Below are 20,664 nucleotides of genomic sequence, written 5' to 3'. Positions count from 1 at the left end.
TTTCTAGTGTTATCTAGGCTTTGGAGGGCTTAAGCTTGGTTTTGTTTCTATATTAATCTACTCATAGCTAAGTTATTCTACTCCTGGGTGATCTTTCAACAATGTAATTACCCGAAGGGATATGGAATGATACGATAATATTGAATTCAACCTAATTTGCTAATCAATTGATAACCTAATCTAAGTCGCTTTTGCCTAAGGCGATTAACCCTACTTATCCTTATGTGGTACCTAGTGCGTGATTCCCTTGTAAGACCGAAACTAGCTCTAAGGCTCAATAATTTGGGCTTAATCTTCCGTAGGGTCGTTAATCCTACAGGCTCTGACTAGGTCAGATTCAGCTCGCAATATGTGCCAACTATGTTTTTGGATTTATGAATGAGTTAACCCAATTAAGCAAAGTGTGAGACAAAGATTAAATCATACAAATAATTGAACAAACAAGAAACTTAAATTAATATTAAAGATGAAGAAATTGTCACGAAGTTACAATGAGCCTAGGATTCATAGACTGTATCAAGAGGCAACAGGATGTAAAAGAGTAAGAAAATCCTTTTCAGGGAACCTGTCTACCACTGCAGACGTCTTCCTATGACTTAAGGAGGAAACCTTGAATAATCCTCGAGGAGCGGAGCTTGAGTGTTCTTCAATGGAGGATGAAGGAGATGGAGAGGATTCTTCAAGGGGGAAAGCTAGGATTTTTACACAATTGAAAGATATCTAATTTACATTGACAAAGTTCTATTTATAGTTGTGGTTTGAGTCCCAAATCTAATCGAATTCGTTTCCTGTTGCAGGTGGGAGAGTTGGGATCGAGTCGTGGTGTCGTGGGACTGGGAATCAGTCAAAAGACTGATTCCTGAGGTCTAGCGCCGAGCTGGCCTCTGATGGCCAGCTCGGCGCGAGCTGGGTGTCAGCTCGCCGAGCTGGCCATTAGAGGCCAGCTCACCGCACTGGCAATGCTAGCTCACCGAGTTGCCCTAAAATGGCCAGTTTGGCAAGCAGCAAGTTTCCAAACACTCCGAGTGACTGCCGGGTGTCCCCGAGACGCAATTTTCGCCCGAACTTGTTCATGTTTTGACCTGCACACGCATGTAAACTCCAAACGACATTAGTTCAGAGGCTAAATTGACCCACCAGTCGCTTAATTTGAGTAAAAACTTCGTTTGGTGCGACTTTTAGTGGATCATTTAGCCATAATAAATAATTGAAAGCTAATATACGTGCTAGTTTGGTAATATTTTCCAAAAACGATCAGAAAACGAACTTAAACTACAAAAGTAAATAAAACATATACAAAATCTAATTAACGCACACACATGCATATAAATGCGAGAATCGCTCGCTTATTAAAGAAAAACTAAACTAAACCGTCCTAAAACTGTACCTAAAGATAGGGGGTTTTGACCCCTATCAGACTCCTCGGGAAGTCCGATCGATATATTTGGGTCAGTTGTAGAGTTCAAACTCATCATAGAGGAGGAAATAGTGGCAATTGTCGTTGGAATCATCTGAAAATTGGGGGTTGTTCATGGGTCTGGTCGCTTTCAGTTTCCATGTTGCACTGTTCAGTTTTCGACGTATCTTCATATGGTGGGTCCAGAATAGCACTTTTGAGGAAAGGATCATCTTTATTGCTTTCTTATTCTCATCACTGAGTTTTTTGGTTCTTATGGGTGGGGCCCACAACATCATCTTTGGAACTTGTGCCAACAGCCTGCCCAATCATAGTTTCTATAAAAAGCTTACATTCCTCCAAAAAATCTATTGTTATGGTTGAGCTACGACAATTAAATTTGGAAACTAATAAAAGCTAAGATTTTACAAAAAAAAAAAAAAAAGTCATGCTAAATAAATGAAAGTACAAACTAAATGTGATAAAAGTTTTTTAAAATAAAAGTGATAAAAGTAATCAATGATGTAAAAAGTGGGTATGTTTTAGCAAAATTAATTTATTTTTGTGTAAAAAAGTTTGTTTTGTATAATTGTATTAATGTTGTAGCTAAAAGAGAAAGGATGTTGAAGGCTATATACCTTTTATAAACCAGAAAAGAGAAAAGTTAGCAACTCATGTAGATAGCTAACGACAAAGTAATTAAAAAAATAATTCAACTGCAAATCCCTTAAGAATAAGACATATGAGTGATAATGGGGCGGGGGAAAACATGAGAACATAATAAACCAACAATATCATCATTTTATCTAGTAAATCCACGTTGGAATCATTTGGAAATCAGGGGTTGTTGATGGGTCTGACCGCTTTCCTTTCCTTTTATCTAGTAAATCCATGTTGCACTGTTCAGTTTCTGAGGTATCTTTAAGTGGTGGGTTTAGAATAGCACTTTTGGAGCCCCACAACATCATCCTTGGAACTTGTGCTAGCAACATGCTCCATCACAATTTCTATAAAAAAAACTTACATTCGTAAGAGAAATTATTGTTATGGTTAAACTACAACAATTAATTTTGGAAACTAATGAAAACTAGATTTAAAAAAAAATAACAAAGTCATGCTAAATAAAGAAAAGTAAAAATTAAATGTGATAAAAGTTTATAAAAATAATCAATGATGTAAAAGTGGGTATGTCTAGCAAAATGAATTTTTTTGTATGTAGAAATGTTTATTTTGTATAATTGTATTAATGTTGTTGTCAAAAGAGAAAAAATGTTAGAGTTTCGTTAATCGTTATAAAATATGTAAGAGATAAGCAAATAGATATAGAATGAAAAGTTTGTGTTTTTATTGAACTATTGGCGTGACATTCAAGTTGCTCACGTCGTGTGGGTGCGCCTCCAACTCGATGGTATTTTGACTGCACCTCCCTGCACGTGAGAGAGAGGCTTATAAAGGCCATTTGCTTATAAACTTAGTTAAGATTCTCATTTCTTTCCTATATGGGATGACAATGCTTAATTTTCTTTTATCTTATTCCAAACCATTTCATGTGGTTCACTTTGAGCATCAATTTCTCATTTATCACTTGCCTGTTTTGAGTTTCTAATATACCATTAAAAAAATCTCATGGCGTAAAATACGTTGACATATTTCAAGTTATTCTAAACTCTATTTATCCATTATATATTTAAGCCTCAAGTTGACAAAAAATAACAAACCAAAAGTTGTTTATAATTTGTTTGGATTTATATAATTTATAAAAATAATTTTAAAATAATTATATATATTTAATATATATATATTATTTATTTATGACATCATCCGATCTGACCAATCCCAGACATCCGGTACGACCAAGTGACCCATGACCCAGTTATAAATCCGGTTTGGAGTCCAGTAAAGTTCTGATAACATTGGTTACAAGACTAATTATGCAGTAAAAGCCAACGTAGCTGCTTATTTATGGTGCTTTAATTAGACTTGGCAATTTCGTGTTTCGTATCGTGTTCGTGTCGTGTCAAATTTCGGGCTACTGTCAAAAACCCAAACACAAACACGACATGAAAATATTTTGGATCAGAAATTAAACCCAAACACGACCTGCTCCCAACACGATAAACACGACACGAGTTTTTAGTTTAAACACCCAAATATACAAGATCGACACGATACGACCTGCTAACACGACCCGAAATATTTAGAGAAACTAAAGGATTTAGCGTAACTTAATGTAACATAACTTAGTGTAACTTAACGCAACTTAACGTAACATAACTTAACAAAATGCAACTTAACATAACTTATTGTAACATAACTTAACGTAGCTTAGCGTAACGTAATTTAGCATAACTTAACGTAAATTACCGTAACGTAATGCAACTTGACATAACTTAGAGTACCTTAACATAACTTAACATAACATATCGTAACGTAACTTAACCTAACTTAACATAATGTAAAATAATGTAACTCAGCTTAACGTAACTTAGAGTGAAGTGGGACTTCATTTACGTAAAGTTAAATTTTTACAAAAAGAAAAATCATTAACTTTGGGGAAAATCGAATTTTACGTAAAAACCTTTGATTTTTATGTAAATCCTCAGTTTTTACATATAATTTATGTAAAATGAGACTTAATTTATAAGAAGTTGTATTTTTATATATATATATATATAAAATTAACATCGCGTAAAATTGAGTTTCACATAAAACTTTTAAACATTACACAAGTCCTCTATTGTTTGACATAATTTACTTAAATTTGATCTTAATTTGCTTAAAGTTAAAAAAAACATTATTATTTTTTTTTTGAAAAAAAGAGTTCCATGTAATACCTTTGAACTTTATAGAAATATTCTATTTTTAGACATAATTTATGTAAAGTTTGACTTAATTTAGGTAAATTTGTAGTTTTACAAAAAAAAAATCATCAATTTTACGAAAAATCGAGTTATGAAGAAAATAGTTAATTTTTTTTTTATTAAAACTAGGTCTAATGCATACCCAGCCCCCTAAAGTTGTCCGTTTTGTTCATTTAACCCCCTCACCTCACGGGACAATCCTTTGACCCCCTAAACTCCAAAAAAACGCTACTATTAGCCCCATATTTTTGACTGCCACGATATAATGTTATCTGTGTGTATCACGCGCGTGACACGTGGCATCCTAGTTGGGAAAACAACTAAACGATAACAATTTGATCAAAATGACTGAAAAAACCCTTAACAAACAAAATGAAACGACCTAATTACCCATACTCTTCAGTTCCCACTTCGAATTCCTCAGTTCTCAATCTCACTTCCAAGACATAATCTCCATTTCCTAAACGCAGCTTCAATGATCTCCATCTACAGATTTTCGCTTCCGTGTGTAATCTCCATTTACTAATCTCCAGACTTAATCTCCATTTCCTAGTGGCCATTTCAATGATTTCCATTTCCAGACATAAGCTTGAGTTCGCAATCTCCATTTCCTAATCTTCTTCATTTCTTCCTTCGAAAATGACTTACTTAATCACTGGTTCAGATTTGAAGATTTAAGACTTGAAGATTTGGGAACGATTACTGAAGAATCTAGGGTTTAAGAGTTGAAGATTTGGCTTCGATTACTGATTTTGACTACTGAAGCTTTAATTCAGAACCAATTTATACATTCAGGTTAGTGTTTTTAATTGGGTTTAGTTCACTCTATTATTTTAACTTGTCAATAATTGGGGTTAGTTTACTCTAATAGTTTATTAGTTTTGCTGATAATTTTTAGGGTTTTGAAAATTCACTTTATTAGTTGGCATCTGTGTAAGCATGTGCAAACACTATTACTTTATTGTATATAACACTTTTTTCAAAATATATTGAGTGAAAAGAGAATCTTATTCTACTGTGTTCCTCTTTTACATATTGGACTCTTACTGTGCTTTTTGTTATGTACTTTTCAGTAATTTTGTTGCAATGGGAGACCTTATTATAAGATTACATCATGGTGGTAAGGCAGTGATTGATGGAGGTAGTTTGAAATATACTGGTGGCAGTGTTTATGTTGAACAGGATGTTGATGAGGATAAATTAAGCAGGCTTGATATATTGTGGACTATTAAGAAAGTGGGTTATTTTAGTTGTGGCTTTATCTACATTAGGAATGGCTTGACTAGGGAGTTAGCTGTTGTAAACAATGATGCAGAGTTGTTGAATTTGGTTAATTGTAAAGGGATAAGTGACGAAATAGAAGTATTTGTGGATAAGACTGAAGATGCAAAAGAGGGTGGGTCCCAGCACCAATGTGAGGCAAATGAGCTTGCCAGCGTGGCAAATATGTGTATTAACACAGTGCCTACTTCAATAGAACCTTTAAATGAAGCAGTAAATGCAAAGGACAAGGAAGGAGACTCGGATTCTAGCCCTGAAGGAGAGTCAGATTCAAGCTTTGAAGGAGAGTCAGAGTCAGACTCAGAGGAAGATGAAAACTACATAGATCCAAATAAGGATCCAAATGGGAGTGACTTTGATGAAGAACTCACCAAAGTGAGAGCAAAGATCTTGAGTGAAAAGAGGGACAGATCTAACAGGAAAAGGCCTGAACCTCCAGTAGAAGTTCAATTAGGTCTGCTAGGTACAGACAAAGGAGCTGATGGGAAGGATTATGTGAGTATACATGATAGAGAAGGTCTGTTGGGAGGTGATGAGGAATACATTGGCTCATCAGATCTAGACAGCTTTGGTTCTGATTCGGAAGATGAAGTAGGTCCACGGAGGAGAAAAAGTAGAAGAGTCCACTATGATCCTAACATTGAGCTACCAGTATTTGAGATTGGGATGGTTTTTAAGGACGTGTATGAGTTTAGAGAAGCACTTGCAAAGTACTCTGTGGTTAGAGGAGCACATTTGAAGACTAAGCCCAATGATTTTCACAGAGTTAGGGTTAGATGCAAAAAAATGTTCATGGCAATTGTTTGGTAGTTTAGATTCTCAGACTCATGATTTCATAGTTAGAACTTACTATCCAACACACTCATGCTTGAAGACAAATAGGAATAGGCGTTGTGACTCTAATTTTATTGCCAAGTATTTCAAGGACAAGATAGTTGATAACCCTAACATTAGAATTTTGAGATTGCAAGAAATGGTGAAGCAGAAGTTAGAAGTGTATATTGGGAAGTCAGTATGTAAGAGAACTAAATTGAAGGTGATAGATGAGTTGGTGGGTGACTACAAGGAGGAGTATAAGAAGATTTATGAATACAGAGATGAGATAATTAGGTCAAATCTTGGATCGACATGTGTTGTGCTTGTTGATACAAAAGATATACCCATTAGAACTATCTTCAGAGGTTTCTATGTTTGTTTCCAATTCAAGCTAGGATGCAGGAAGTTCATGGGAATGGATGGATGTTTTTTGAAAGGAGTTTGCAAAGGAGAGCTACTGTCTGTCTTAAGCAAGGATGCAAATGGACAGATGTATCCTATTGCCTGGGCAGTAGTTGATGTAGAATGAAAGCACTCTTGGACATGGTTCCTCAACTTGGTTAGGGCAGATTTGGAGTTAGATCAAGGACAAGGTTGTACATATGTAACTGATATGTAGAAGGTACACTTTTGGTTATATTGTTTACTGCTTTTATGATTTGGTTATATTGTTTTCAGTTTGGTTATATTGTTTGCAGAAGGTACACTTTTGGTTATATTGTTTGTTGTTTTTATGATTTGTGTTGGAATTTGCTTATATTGTTGTTTGGTTTTCCTTTGTTTATTGCATTTTGGTTATATTGTTTGTTGCTTTTATGATTTGTGTGGGAATTTGCTTATATTGTTTGCTGCTTTTATGTTTTGTTGTTAATATAGGAATTAGATGCTGCTATAAAAGATGTACTGCCATTTGTGGAACATAGGATGTGTGCAAGACACATATTGGCAAGTTGGGCCAAGACATATAGGGGGGACGTTTTGCTGCTATATAAGTATTAATAACAGTTCCAATTTTGAGGTTAGAGATGTTATAATTAAGATGAGTTTTGTCTATCTCATTTGTTATTGTTTTTCATATCATTTATGTATTTTATGATTAATGATAATTGTGCTTTACATCATAGAAATTTAGTTGTTAATCAGTTGCGTTGCCTTGCACCATTATTACAAAAATGCTTGTTTTGGAACTATTCAGCTCTCCTTTGGCCTGCTGATTGTTGTATTATCCTTTGCTTCATTCTTCTTTTTTATTTCTAGAAGTTCATTTAATGGGTGTCATATAGTGTTTTTATGGAAAATTGGAAAGAGGAAATAAGAACCAAAGAACTATGTCAATTTTAAGATTTGAGATAATTTAAATTTAGCAAGCATGTATATGAAAATATAATAAGCAGGTGTACTTGTGCTATGTTGTATTCTACTGAACTGGTGCTTTAGCTCATGCTGTAGAATCACTCAGGAACTTACATTGGATGTGGATATTTTTTTCCCGGGTTGCTTTTTCCATTCTCAACCAAATTGTAATTAATCAAGGTTTTCCATGCATGAAATATGAGATATAGTGTAAAGTTTTTGTTCAATTGTAGGCAGAAATTTGTTGAGCGATTTCCGCAAGTGCACGGTTTCGCTTGTAGTAATAAAAATATCGATCCCACAGGGATACGTTTTTTAACGAAAAAAACTTATTTTTGAATTATTAATTTCGAACTTATTAGATTTACTATTAATTGTAAATGAAAAGTGAAAATTTGTTTAATTGAATTTAGGAAATTTGTTTAATTGAATTTGTGAACTTTGAATACTTGAAAATGCTGGAATAAGATTATATATTAGAAAATATCGATTGTTAGAAAGATCTTCTGATTTAAGGATGAATTTTACAAAACAGGAACATTTAGAACTTTTTAGAAAAACGAATGAATTTATTCATTTGCATTAAGCAAAGAAAACAACTTAAACTTTGTATCAATTATGATGATGAAATAAATGACGGAACCTCTAATTAATTGGCTTTGAACGCGACAAAACCCTTTCGGGATAGTTGCCCTTACTCAAATTAAAACTCTTTCGAGATGATAATTTGCCTAAGTGTTCAACAAAGTTTCCTTGTAATGATTTTGAATTCAACTGCGTATTAATGAAAACACCAGCCTCACTTATATTGGATTGGTTACCATAAGTGCTGCATAACGATTTGTCGAATAGAACGAACTTTATTAGATGAAATATAAATTGATACAAGTTTACAGAGAACAAGGAGCATCGAGTTCTTCGAGGGCGTGCAAGTGAACGGCTTGATCGGTTCCTTTCCTTGGGTTTCCTAAGAGGTTGTCAGGCTCAGGGGCGAACACTCTACTCAATCTTCTCGCTGTAACTTCGTAATAGGGATTCGGTCGGCCACTACCATGATGCAAACTAAAAATGGAACAATGTCTAAACGCTACTGAGTTGTAATTAAACTATAAACAATATGTGTACCTCATCTTGTTTTGTACAGAATCTAATTTCTAACTCTCGAAATGTTTTACTTAGAACTTCGACATAAGTTCTACGCTCTGATTCTATATCTATATTATAACATTTCATATATTCACTCCTCAACATCAACTCTTTATTTATAGATGTTGAAGGGTTGTGTTTGAAGTGATGTATCCGTTGGTTAAGAGTCGTGTCCGTTGTGAAAGGACGTCTTTATCCACTTGAACGAACGCGTTTCTTGGATTTCAACATGTGTAAAATGCATTTGGTAAATTTTCTGCACTTACCGAGGATAGGAATCCTCGGCCGTGAATGACGTAGCATTAAGTTGAACGACGGACGAATGGGAGAAATGGCTAAACCACGCGTGTCGCGGTCGCGGGTGGTGGATTCGCGGTCGCGGCTTGGTGAGTTTTCCGTTTCTTTGCTTTCGTTCGTGTCCTCGACTTGGTGCTTTCGATTTACATCGTCTTTGACTCCTTTTGTAGGGTTTTTCTTCTGTTTTTGATCCTTTTTCGTTCCTATTTGGATTTTACCAAATATTTAGGTACCTTGCAAGAAAGAAAGATATTCGAAAGTAAAAGTAATCTAAACAGATATAAACAACATAAATTTGTAATAAAAATGATATAAATATTAATGATATTTTAGGTATATTTTGGGCTTAACAAATCTCCACACTTAATCTTTTGCTAGTCCCGAGCAAAATTTCACTGAATTTATTCCTTAACTAATCTCTTTATGAAAATAAAGCATATATCTTTGTGTTTACCTTTTAAATTAGTTAAGCCGAAAAGACTAACTTCGCATGGCAAATTTATACGCAAAATATCAAACTAACTTAGTATAAATACGATATATCATTCGTCTTGTATTTCAATGTTTAAATTGAAGTATTCGGGACGATGTAAGCACGCATGTTATTGAGTTTTTCATCTCAAGGCATTTCGAAGCACCAAATTTCCTTTCCCAAACTTGAATTATTATATATGAGTATTAAGTAGTTACGCCTGTGATAAGGGTGGTCTCGATCGTAACTTTATATGCATTTGTTTGTGTTCGCTTAAGAGGTACCGACCATGCCATGGGTGGACGCAATCGTTACTTTAAACTTTAAACACGCTTAATTTTTTCTTATTTAAACGTTCCTTTCATACCTCGATTGTGATAAGGGTGGTCGCAATCGTGGCCAAAAGTACGCTTTACTTATTAATTTCTTCCCTTTTATACCTCGACTGTGATAAGGTTGGTCTCAATCGTGGCCAAAAGTTAAGAATATGATTTATTGATTATAACTTGGGAAAAAGAAAATTAGCACATTCATCCTATATTGACTTAAAATTCAACATGTATTATGGCTATAGTTTCCTTAAAAACTTCAATTGGTGTTAATGTAAGACAAAATCAAAATCGAGCTAAAAATTGTTAGTTCAATTTAATGCCTATAAACCTAATTGAAAATTTAAAATAAGATTTATTGTATCATGAATTTCATGATATGAAATAGAGATTAAAATGAAAGAATTTATTACTTAAATACATTTACTCGAGACAATTTTTTACTTAAAATCGTGTCGAAGATTTGTGAAAAATTTTAAAAAATATTACCCGTATAGAAATATTTATTTCTATCGATAATGATGACCTAAAAATAATCATAAAAGAAATTTAACTTATAAAAAAAATGATATTTCATAAAAAATGTTAAGTTTTTTTTATTTTTACTAGTTGCAATATATTTAAAAGTGTTGCAATATACGTTGCATTTGTATTTTTGAAAACAAGTGAGTGTTGCATAGAAAAAAATTCATTCATTTGCATACATTCGGTCATTCATTCGTTTGCATAAAAATGATATATGTATATATCTCCTCCCACACTTAAATTGGGCCATGTCCTCATTGGTTCAAAATGGAGATAAAACATTAAATATGAAACAAACGTAAATAAATGAAAGATATAGCAAAGAAAACATTCATCATAAAAAAAAAACTGAAATTGTACGAAACATAAGAAAATAAAAATGATGAAAATGTATGAAACTGAAATTAAAACAAGATAAGATAAAAATAAAAGATAAAACCTAAGCATGCGGCGGGGAATCCGTAGGTGTTGGTGAAGTTTCCACATTTCGACGGCGGAAAAACGAAAGCATCCGATGCCGAGTCGATCTATGCTCACGCCTCAAAGTATTGAGGTTGTCATTCATCACCATGTTGTTCTCCACCAAATCATCAATTCTCAAATTCATGTGTCTATTATTGGCATTGATTTGGTTCAAAATCCGCCTCAAATCCACCGGATCATTATCTTGTGTTGCTTGGGCTTGTGGTGCATCTTCCGCTCCGTCCTCCGCACCTCCTTCCTCGGTACCTACATTATGGGAACTAGAAGCACCTCCACCCATAGTGCCACGAAGATGTGCAATACGGGTAGCATAAGAAATAAAAACGGGAGGAGCCGCAGAAACCAACAAATGAGCCCGCTCAAGAGCTGCAATGTCCAAAACCGGAACATATCCATGGTAGGTGGACATATCAAAAGTTGCCAATTCATCCCGTGCTCCCAAAACAATAGCGGTTATTAAATTACCGAGAGGGACTTGAGTGGTATGAGCCCTCGAAGCACGATACAAATTGTCAAAAATCATGCCAATGCTATCAACCTGTAAACCCTTGAACAAACAATCCCAAACAAACAAATCCCGTACTTGAATCTTCGAACTCTCAAAACGACCAAAAAGTGAAAAACTCAAATACTTGTGAAAGAAAAACACACAATTGTCCTTAATCAACTTGCTTGAAGTGTTTTTAGAGTCAAAAGAAGTTTGGTCGGAAAGAGTTTGCCAAAAAGAGTTATTGTCAAAATCCCGAGGCTTATCATAAAAATCACTAGCAGGGAAACCAAACATATTACCCATAGCCTCATAATCTACGGTATAGGTTATACCATTATTCCTAAAGGAAATTTCTATCCTCTTTTTGTTCATCTTTAACCAAGAATTCAACCACATACTCTTAAATTTGGGGAAAACGCATAGAAGCAAAAGTTTCCCATCCCAAAGTTTCAATAAAAGCAGTAATTTGTGTAGTGAAGTTCAACTTCCTTACTGAAGCAAAGTCAAGAAACTGCATGTCCACGAACTTACGATTGGGGTTTGAAAAGTGCTTGAAACGTCCAACTTCTTCCTCAGAATGAATGTCGAAATAAGCCCCGCAACTAATCCTTAGGCGATTAGCCTCAGTGACAGCCGGCTTGTGTCCATCACGCTTTGCTCTAGGCATGGTTATGGTGTTTAGGGTTTAGAGAAAAAAGATAAAAAGAGAGAAAAGCTTGAGGTTGAAGAAGAAGTAGAAGTGTTGTATGGAGACTTGAAGGATTGTTGCTGAAGTTACCGAGAATTCAGTAATTCTCGGCCGCGGATCACCCTATGGTCACCCAAATTCTGCATATTAACTCCTATTTGTGTAATTTCTTGATAAATCCTATCCTGAACTCCTTGAAAATTTTATCTGTACTTAAAAACATAAATGTAAAACATTAAATGATAAGGAAAACCAAAGGTTCATCCTTATTAATGGGAAAAATAAATGAAAATGCTTGAATTAATGAATGTTAAATTAAGAATAGGAAAGGTTTGGAACTAAAATTAATTGAAGCAATTATGTTCATTTATTAATGTAAGTTAAATAAATCTTTATTTAAGGAATTGAAACTTAGTTATTAATCATTTAATTAGTAATGAATGGATTAAGTTTGCATTTAATAGATGCATTAGTGTAGAATTATGAAATTAAATGTAACCATATAATCAAAAACAGGAAATAATGCAAAAGAGAAAGTTTTATTGAAATAGAAATATATACAACATATGTACAAACAAAATAAACAAAAGCTATGCTAAAAATTCGTCCCTTTCAATCGGGATTTTCTTAGCCCTATAGCGGTCTATTTTCATCTGCACGAAGGCTTGACGTTCTGGTGCAGAAAGAAAATTTGGTCCCGATCGAAAAACTCGTTTCACTAGACCTTCATATTCTAAAAATTCATAGTCTAGCGTCGGGAAAGATTCAGCATCACTCCAAGGAACAGAAATACTTCCCTTGGTCCCTAGTATTATTCCACAGATAATATTCCCGAACCCAACCTTCTTAGCCTTGGATCTAGATGCGGCAACAAGACCCTCCATCAAAATCTTTGAAGAATCAACCACGTTGCCTTGAAATATATCTCCAAGTAAATAAAGATCAGATTCTTGGACGACACTACTGAACGTGCGACCGAACAGGCTGTGACTCAGAAACTTATGCAAATATAGCATAGAGTTGGAATAAAAAGACTTATTATAGGCAAGTTTGGGGTTGAAAGGCCAGATGCCGGTGAGCATTCGCCAAATATCAGTGGATGTCATATCTCTTCCATGATGACGTGTGGTAGTATCCTTCAAGGGAAAACCAAACCAAGCATGCAATTCAGGATATCCAAAAGTGAAAGTTTTGCCATCCCGACGAAAACTAAGACGCACCCGACGCTTGTTAACAAAACGAACCGTACAGAAGAACTCTAATATCCAGTCTCCAATTATAGGAAACTTCATATCAACAAATCTGGTCCATCCTAATCGTTCCATGTAGCGACTCATATCTTCTTTAATTCCCAACTGATCATTAAGAAAGTCATCCATGTATAGCATTCCGACAAAGAATGTGTATCGAAGCCTCAAGAAGCGCCTTCCCTCATCATGATTGAAGATAGGAAAGTTACATCCATAACGCTCTGATATATCTTTATTGCGTGAAGCAACAACTTTCTTAGGATGAGTGTTTGTGGAAGTCATGGTGTTTGGAATGAGTAAGGAAGAAAGGTTCTGAACTTAATTTCTGGGTTGTTGAATGGTAAGAAAATCAGAGAATTGTTCTGATTGAGATGAAAAGAATGTGACAGAAAACTGAACCTCTAGAACCTATTTATAAAATCCTAGGATGAAAAGAGGTATTGTTTTGAAGTGAAAAGGCATGAAACAGACCTTTTAAAATGAAGAAACGCAACTATTCGTTTCCGAAAAGTTGTGTCTGCTGAAAAGTTGAAGAACAAGGGTGAATTCCTGCACAAATTCCCCGTGTCGCGACCGAGGATGCTGACCCGCGGTCGCGACACGCTGATTTCCTTATGGAAATCAGTTGTCAAAACCCCTAATTTCTGATCCTCTACCGAGAATCCTCATCCTCGGTAAGTTCAGAAATTTTCCTGTCAATTTGAAACCTATTGAAGTCAGAATTCTCAACTGAGAATCTCAAATCCTCTATAAGTCCAGAAATTTTCCTAGCCACTAGTCATACCCAAATTCTCAACTGAGAATTTTAAATTCTCTATAAGTCCAGAAAATTTCTTACCTTCTCATGAATTCTATATATTTGAATTCTCAACTGAGAATTTCAAATTCTCAACTGAGAATCACTAAATTTATTCTAATTCTCATTAAATTCCTAAAAATTAATTAAAATCATGACTTGAATATATTTTTATATATCTAAAATTTCTAACATAAAATGATATAATCTAAAACAAAACAAAATAAAAATAAAAATAAAAATAATAAAAACTAACTATTAGAAAAATGAAATGATTTATATGTCAGGAAATCTTGTTACGAAATTAGTTCCTATTTCGGAAATATTTTCGTAATAAATTTTACATCGATTACCATTAACTTTGAAACGATTACCGTTGGTTTCCTCAAGTTCCAAAGAACCATAGTCGAATGTTTTGACGACTAAATACGGTCCGGTCCATCTGGACTTAAGTTTCCCTGGAAATATACGAAGCCGTGAATTAAATAACAGCACCTTATCTCTGACATTAAAGTGTTTGACTTTGATCTTGGCATCGTGCCATGTTTTCACTCTTTCTTTATAAATCCTCGCATTTTCATACGATAGATGTCGTAACTCATCTAACTCATGTAAATTGAGTAAACGTTTCTTTCCTGCTTGTTGTAAATCAAAATTAAGTTTTCTAATAGCCCAATAGGCTTTATGTTCTAATTCAACTGGTAAATGACATGCTTTTCCATACACCAAACGGTACGGAGTCATTCCTATTGGTGACTTAAATGCAGTACGGTATGCCCATAGCGCATTATTGAGTTTTTGTGACCAATCTTTTCTTGATGACGAAACAGTTTTCTCTAGAATCCATTTGAGTTCTCTATTTGAGATCTCCGCCTGACCATTCGACTGAGGATGGTATGGCGTTGACACGCGGTGGCGTACTCCATATTTTTTCATAAGCATATCAAAATTCCGATTTATGAAATGGGTACCGCCATCACTAACAGCGAATCTAGGACAACCGAATCTACAAAATATATCGTCAAGAAAATTAATAACTACTTTAGAATCATTCGTAGGGGTTGCAATTGCTTCAACCCACTTCGAAACATAATCAACGGCTACTAATATGTAGGGATGTAAAGGGGGCGGGGCGGGGCGGGGATTTGGTTTCCCATCCCCGTCCCCGCCTAAACAGGGATTCCCCGTCCCCGTCCCCGCCAGCTAAATGGGGACAAAAACTGTCCCCGTCCCCGCCCCACGGGGATCCCCGCGGGTACGGGGAATCCCCGTTTACCCATTTAATACAAAATTATCAATTATAGTAAAATATCCAACAAGCATTAAACCATTAAATGACTTAATTAAAAATGAACTAAAAGACATAAAATAGCCAACAATCATTAAATCATTTCGGTCACTCATATACACCGTGAGCGGAATAGGTGTGTAGATTTCCTGGCGAGGAGAGCCGCTACCTTTCCGTTGGGTCTTACGAAAATTTCCCATGCGCCAACTGACATGGTGGAGCTGCTGGATCACGACTTCAAAGGGACCTGTATCCCTAGATTAATTGCCATTTAATTTGGCCTGCTTCCTTCCTTTCCTGCGCTGCTTTCTTTTTTTCCTTTTTTTCTGCTGGTTTTCTTTGTTTTTCTTCTGTTGCTTTCTTTTGTCTAATTCCTAAGCTTACCAAAAAAAATAAACCATTAAAGTATACAAAATTATCATACCATACCCACATTTCTATCCTCATAATATTGGTTACACATGAGTAGAGTAAACAGCAGAGCAGGAGATATAAAAGAAAAGATTTTATTTGATAAATTCTAATATTTAAAATTTATAAACGGGGATTAATCGGGGATCCCCGGCGGGGCTTCACGGGTACGGGGATCCCCGCGGGGCGGGGATACCATTTCCCATCCCCGCCCCGTACCCACCTACGGGGACCATATTGGTCCCCATCCCCGTCCCTGTTAACAAACGGGTCGGGGAATCCCTGCCCCGTCGGGTCGGGGCCCCGATGGGTACGGGTATTCCCCGCCCCAGTTGCATCCCTACTAATATGTAAGTTTTACCATTGGAAGGCGGAAAGGGTCCCATGAAATCAATTCCCCACATGTCGAAGATTTCAACTTCCAACACGTTTTTGAGGGGCATCTCATCTTTCCTTCCTAAATTTCCCGTTCTTTGGCATTTATCACAACGAGTAATAAATGAACCAATGTCCTTAAACATCGTAGGCCAAAAGAAACCACATTCCAATATTTTAGCTACCGTTTTATTAACTCCATTATGTCCTCCATATGAGCTGGAATGACATTCTGTTATTATAGATTCATATTCATTTTCTCCGACGCATCTCTTAATTATCCCGTCACCACATGATTTGAATAGAAAGGGATCTTCCCAAAAATATTGTTTAATATCGAAGAAAAATTTCTTCCTTTGTTGGGAAGATAATCCTTCTGGAACAATATCGGTTGCAAGATAATTAGCAAAATCTGCATACCACGGTGACATGATACTTTCTACCTGATAGAGATGTTCATCGGGGAAATCATCTCGTATACCGACAGTTTCACCTATATGACCGTTTTCATCTTCTAGCCTTGATAGATGATCGGCGACAAGGTTTTCTACTCCCTTTTTGTCTTTAATTTCTATATCAAATTCTTGTAACAACAAAACCCATCTAATCAGACGCGGTTTTGCATCTTTCTTAGCAAACAGATAACGTAAAGCTGCGTGATCTGTATAGATAATAACTTTAGATCCTAACAAGTATGACCTAAACTTATCACATGCAAATACTACGGCTAACATCTCTTTTTCTGTTGTTGTGTAATTTAACTGTGCACCGGACAATGTGTGACTTGCATAATAAATAACATGTAATCTTTTATCCTTTCTTTGACCTAGAACACATCCTACTGCTAGGTCACTTGCATCACACATGATTTCAAAAGGCAAATCCCAATCGGGTTTAGCAATTATGGGTGCACTGACTAAGGCTGTTTTCAATGTTTCGAAAGCTTTAATGCAATCTTCATTAAAATCGAAGGTTGAATCCTTCATAAGCAAATTAGTAAGTGGTTTGGAAATCACAGAAAAGTTTTTTATAAATCGTCTGTAAAAACCTGCATGTCCTAGAAATGATCTTACTCCCTTGACAGTTGTTGGTGGGGGTAATTTTTCTATTACTGAAGTTTTTGCTCTATCCACTTCTAATCCTTTTTCAGATATTTTATGACCTAAAACAATTCCTTCGTCAACCATGAAATGACATTTTTCCCAATTTAATACTAAATTCGTTTCTTCGCATCTAGAAAGAACTTTATCTAAGTTTTTTAAACATGCATCAAAAGAATCTCCATAAACTGAAAAATCATCCATAAATACTTCCATGATATCTTCGATGAAATCATTAAAAATTGCAGTCATACAACGTTGAAAAGTTGCTGGTGCATTACATAGACCAAAAGGCATTCTTCTATATGCAAATGTTCCATAAGGACATGTGAAGGTTGTTTTATCTTGGTCATCCGGGTAAATATATATTTGAAAGAATCCGGAATAGCCATCAAGAAAACAATAAAATGCATGACCGGCTATCCTTTCGATCATTTGATCGATGAAAGGTAAAGGAAAATGATCTTTCCTAGTTGCCTTATTTAGGTTCCTATAATCTATACAAACCCTCCAACCGGTGGTGGTTCGCGTAGATATTAATTCACCTTCATCATTCCTTACTACAGTTATACCTCCCTTTTTGGGTACACAATGGATTGGACTAACCCATTCACTATCCGAAATAGGATAAATGATTCCATTGTCTAAAAGTTTAGTAATCTCATTTTTTACTACTTCTTTCATGTTCGGATTTAAACGTCTTTGTCTATCCGCTTTAGGTGGCTTATCTTCTTCTAAGTGAATCCTATGCATTACAATACTAGGATTAATTCCTTTTAAATCTGAAATTTGTCATCTCATACTTCCTATTCTATTTCTAACAACTTCTTTCAATTTTTCTTCTTGATTTTCTGTTAATTTGTTAGAGATGATTATAGGTAGAGTATCACTTCCGCCTAGAAAAGTGTATCTCAAATGGTTTGGTAATTCTTTAAGTTCTAATTTAGGTGGAACTACGACTGAAGGCGGAACTGGTCCATCTTCTCGAATCAAAGGCTCTGGGTCCTTATCTTCTAATTCTTCACCCATTATAGGTTCTATTATTTCTTCTCTTTGAACAATGTCATTAACACATTCTTCAACTAAATCAAGTTTCATACAAGCGAAATCCTCCATAGGATATTTCATCGCTTGATTCATATCGAACTCGATCTTATCGTCACCTATCCGTAAAACTACTTTTCCTTCCGACACATCAACTAGAGCACGTCCCGTGTTCATGAATGGTCTACCAAAGATTAGCGGACAATTAGCATCATAAGCAAAATCTAAGATAACAAAATCAGTAGGAAAAATAAATTTGTCAACTTTTACCAAAACGTCTTCAATTATACCATATGGTCTTTTAGTGGATTGATCCGCTAATTGCAAAACCATATTGGTACGCTTGATGTCTTCTTCTAAACCTAATTTCTCAAAAATAGACAATGGCATCAAGTTTATACTAGCTCCTAAATCGCAAAGACAACTTGGGAATTCCATATTTCCCAATGTACACGGAATGGTAAAGCATCCGGGATCTTTGAGTTTAGTAGGTAATTTTCTTGATACTATCGAACTACATTCTTCAGAAAGAGAAATGGATGAAATTCTTTCCCAACTAATCTTTTTTGAAATTAAATCTTTCAAGAATTTTCCATAGTTAGGAATTTGCGTAATTGCATCCATGAATGTTAAATTTATATGCAAATTCTTAAGTTTATCTAAAAATGATAAAAGTTGTTTATCATGGTCCTTATTTCGGACCCTGTGTGGAAAAGGTGGTTTTGGTACAAAAGGTTTCGGATTAGAGTCAATTGGCGTATCTTTTTGTTTTAACGTATCTTCTTTGGATTTTGGTAAATCATTTCCAGGTAAAGTTGAATTTCCAGGCATTTCCGGACCTAAGTAGTTTTTCCCTGAACGAAGAGTGATAGCCTTAACATGCTCTTTCGGATTTTCTTCCGTTTGGCTGGGAAGACTTCCCTCTTTGCGGGATGAAATTGATTTAGCAAGTTGTCCAATTTGAACCTCCAAATTATGGATGCTAGATGATTGGTTTTTGATAAGCTGATCGAATTTACTTTCGATCCGTTTAAAACCATCGTCTTGATTACTTACCTTTCCATTCATAGCATCTATAAATTTGTCGATTTTTGAAGATAAAGTGCTAATCGTATCTCTTGTTTGATTTTGATAATTATTTACACGATATTGATTAGCATTTGCATTATTATTATTATTACCATCTTTCCAGTTAAAGTTAGGATGATTTCTCCATCCAGGATTATAAGTATTAGAATAAGGATTAGTAGTTTGGTTTTGTCCTTGGACAAAATTTACCTGTTCTATCTCATTCATACATTCGTAATCAATGTCTCTCTGGATTGGATCATTAGGATCGCATGGTGCCATAAATTTATCAATTTTGTGCGATAAGGCAGAAAATTGGGCTTGTAACATTGCTACAGGATCAATATTCATTATACCTTTAACCGATGATGTACCTGAGGATGATGGTTTCGCCGTTGGTATATGTCCACGCTCTGCGGGCCACATACTGCTGTTGATTGCCATTTCCTCCAAAAGTTCTCTTGCTTGGGCGGACGTCTTCTTCATAAATAACCCTCCAGACATAGCATCTAATGAACTTCTAGTCGTAGGATTTAATCCATTATAGAATGTCTGCATTAAAAGTGCATCTGGCAGTTGGTGGTGTGGGCATAAACGTTGAAGTTCTTTAAAACGTTCCCAAGCTTCATAAAGAGTTTCATTATCATTTTGGGTAAAAGATGTCAACTCTTTGATGACTCTTGCGGTTTTTGCTAAAGGAAAATATTTTGATAAAAACGCTTGGGCTAATTGGTCCCAAGTTTCAAATGTTGCAGCAGGCATAGAAGTTAACCAAATTTTTGCCTTATCCTTTAAAGTGAAAGGAAAGAGGCGAAGTTTGATTGCTTCGGCTGTTACATCAGTAATTTTAAAAGTATCACAAATTTCTAAGAAATTTGTCAAATGTGCATTAGGGTTTTCGTTAGGTAGTCCATAAAATGTTACGTTGTTTTGCAACATATTAACCAAAGCAGGCTTAATTTCAAATTGATTTGCGTTTATACGGGGTCTAACTACACTATTAGTTACACCGGCCATTCCTGGCCTAGCATAATCCATAAGTGTCGGTGGATCGGCCATATTTTCTGGCTGGTCTACTTTGGTTTTTAAGGGTGTTTTGTCTTTGTTTTTGTTGTTTTTCTTGTTTTTCTTAAGTGTTCTTTCAATTTCTGGATCAAGAGGGTCTGGTGGCGTGCCCGAATTTCGCGAACTGCGC

At 35.3% G+C, this 20,664-nt stretch overlaps 1 non-coding gene across 1 annotated transcript; it reads left to right on the top strand.

The window, feature by feature from the left end:
• The first annotated feature begins 20,043 nt into the window (after positions 1-20,043).
• On the top strand, positions 20,044-20,150 carry LOC136234387 (small nucleolar RNA R71). The gene has a single exon (XR_010691272.1). It is a non-coding gene; the product is annotated as a small nucleolar RNA R71 (small nucleolar RNA).
• Positions 20,151-20,664: the final 514 nt, after the last annotated feature.

This window comes from Euphorbia lathyris, chromosome 6 (assembly GCF_963576675.1).
Source record: "Euphorbia lathyris chromosome 6, ddEupLath1.1, whole genome shotgun sequence".
Taxonomy (NCBI): Eukaryota; Viridiplantae; Streptophyta; class Magnoliopsida; order Malpighiales; family Euphorbiaceae; genus Euphorbia; species Euphorbia lathyris.
This window is presented reverse-complemented; position numbering and strand designations above follow the sequence as displayed.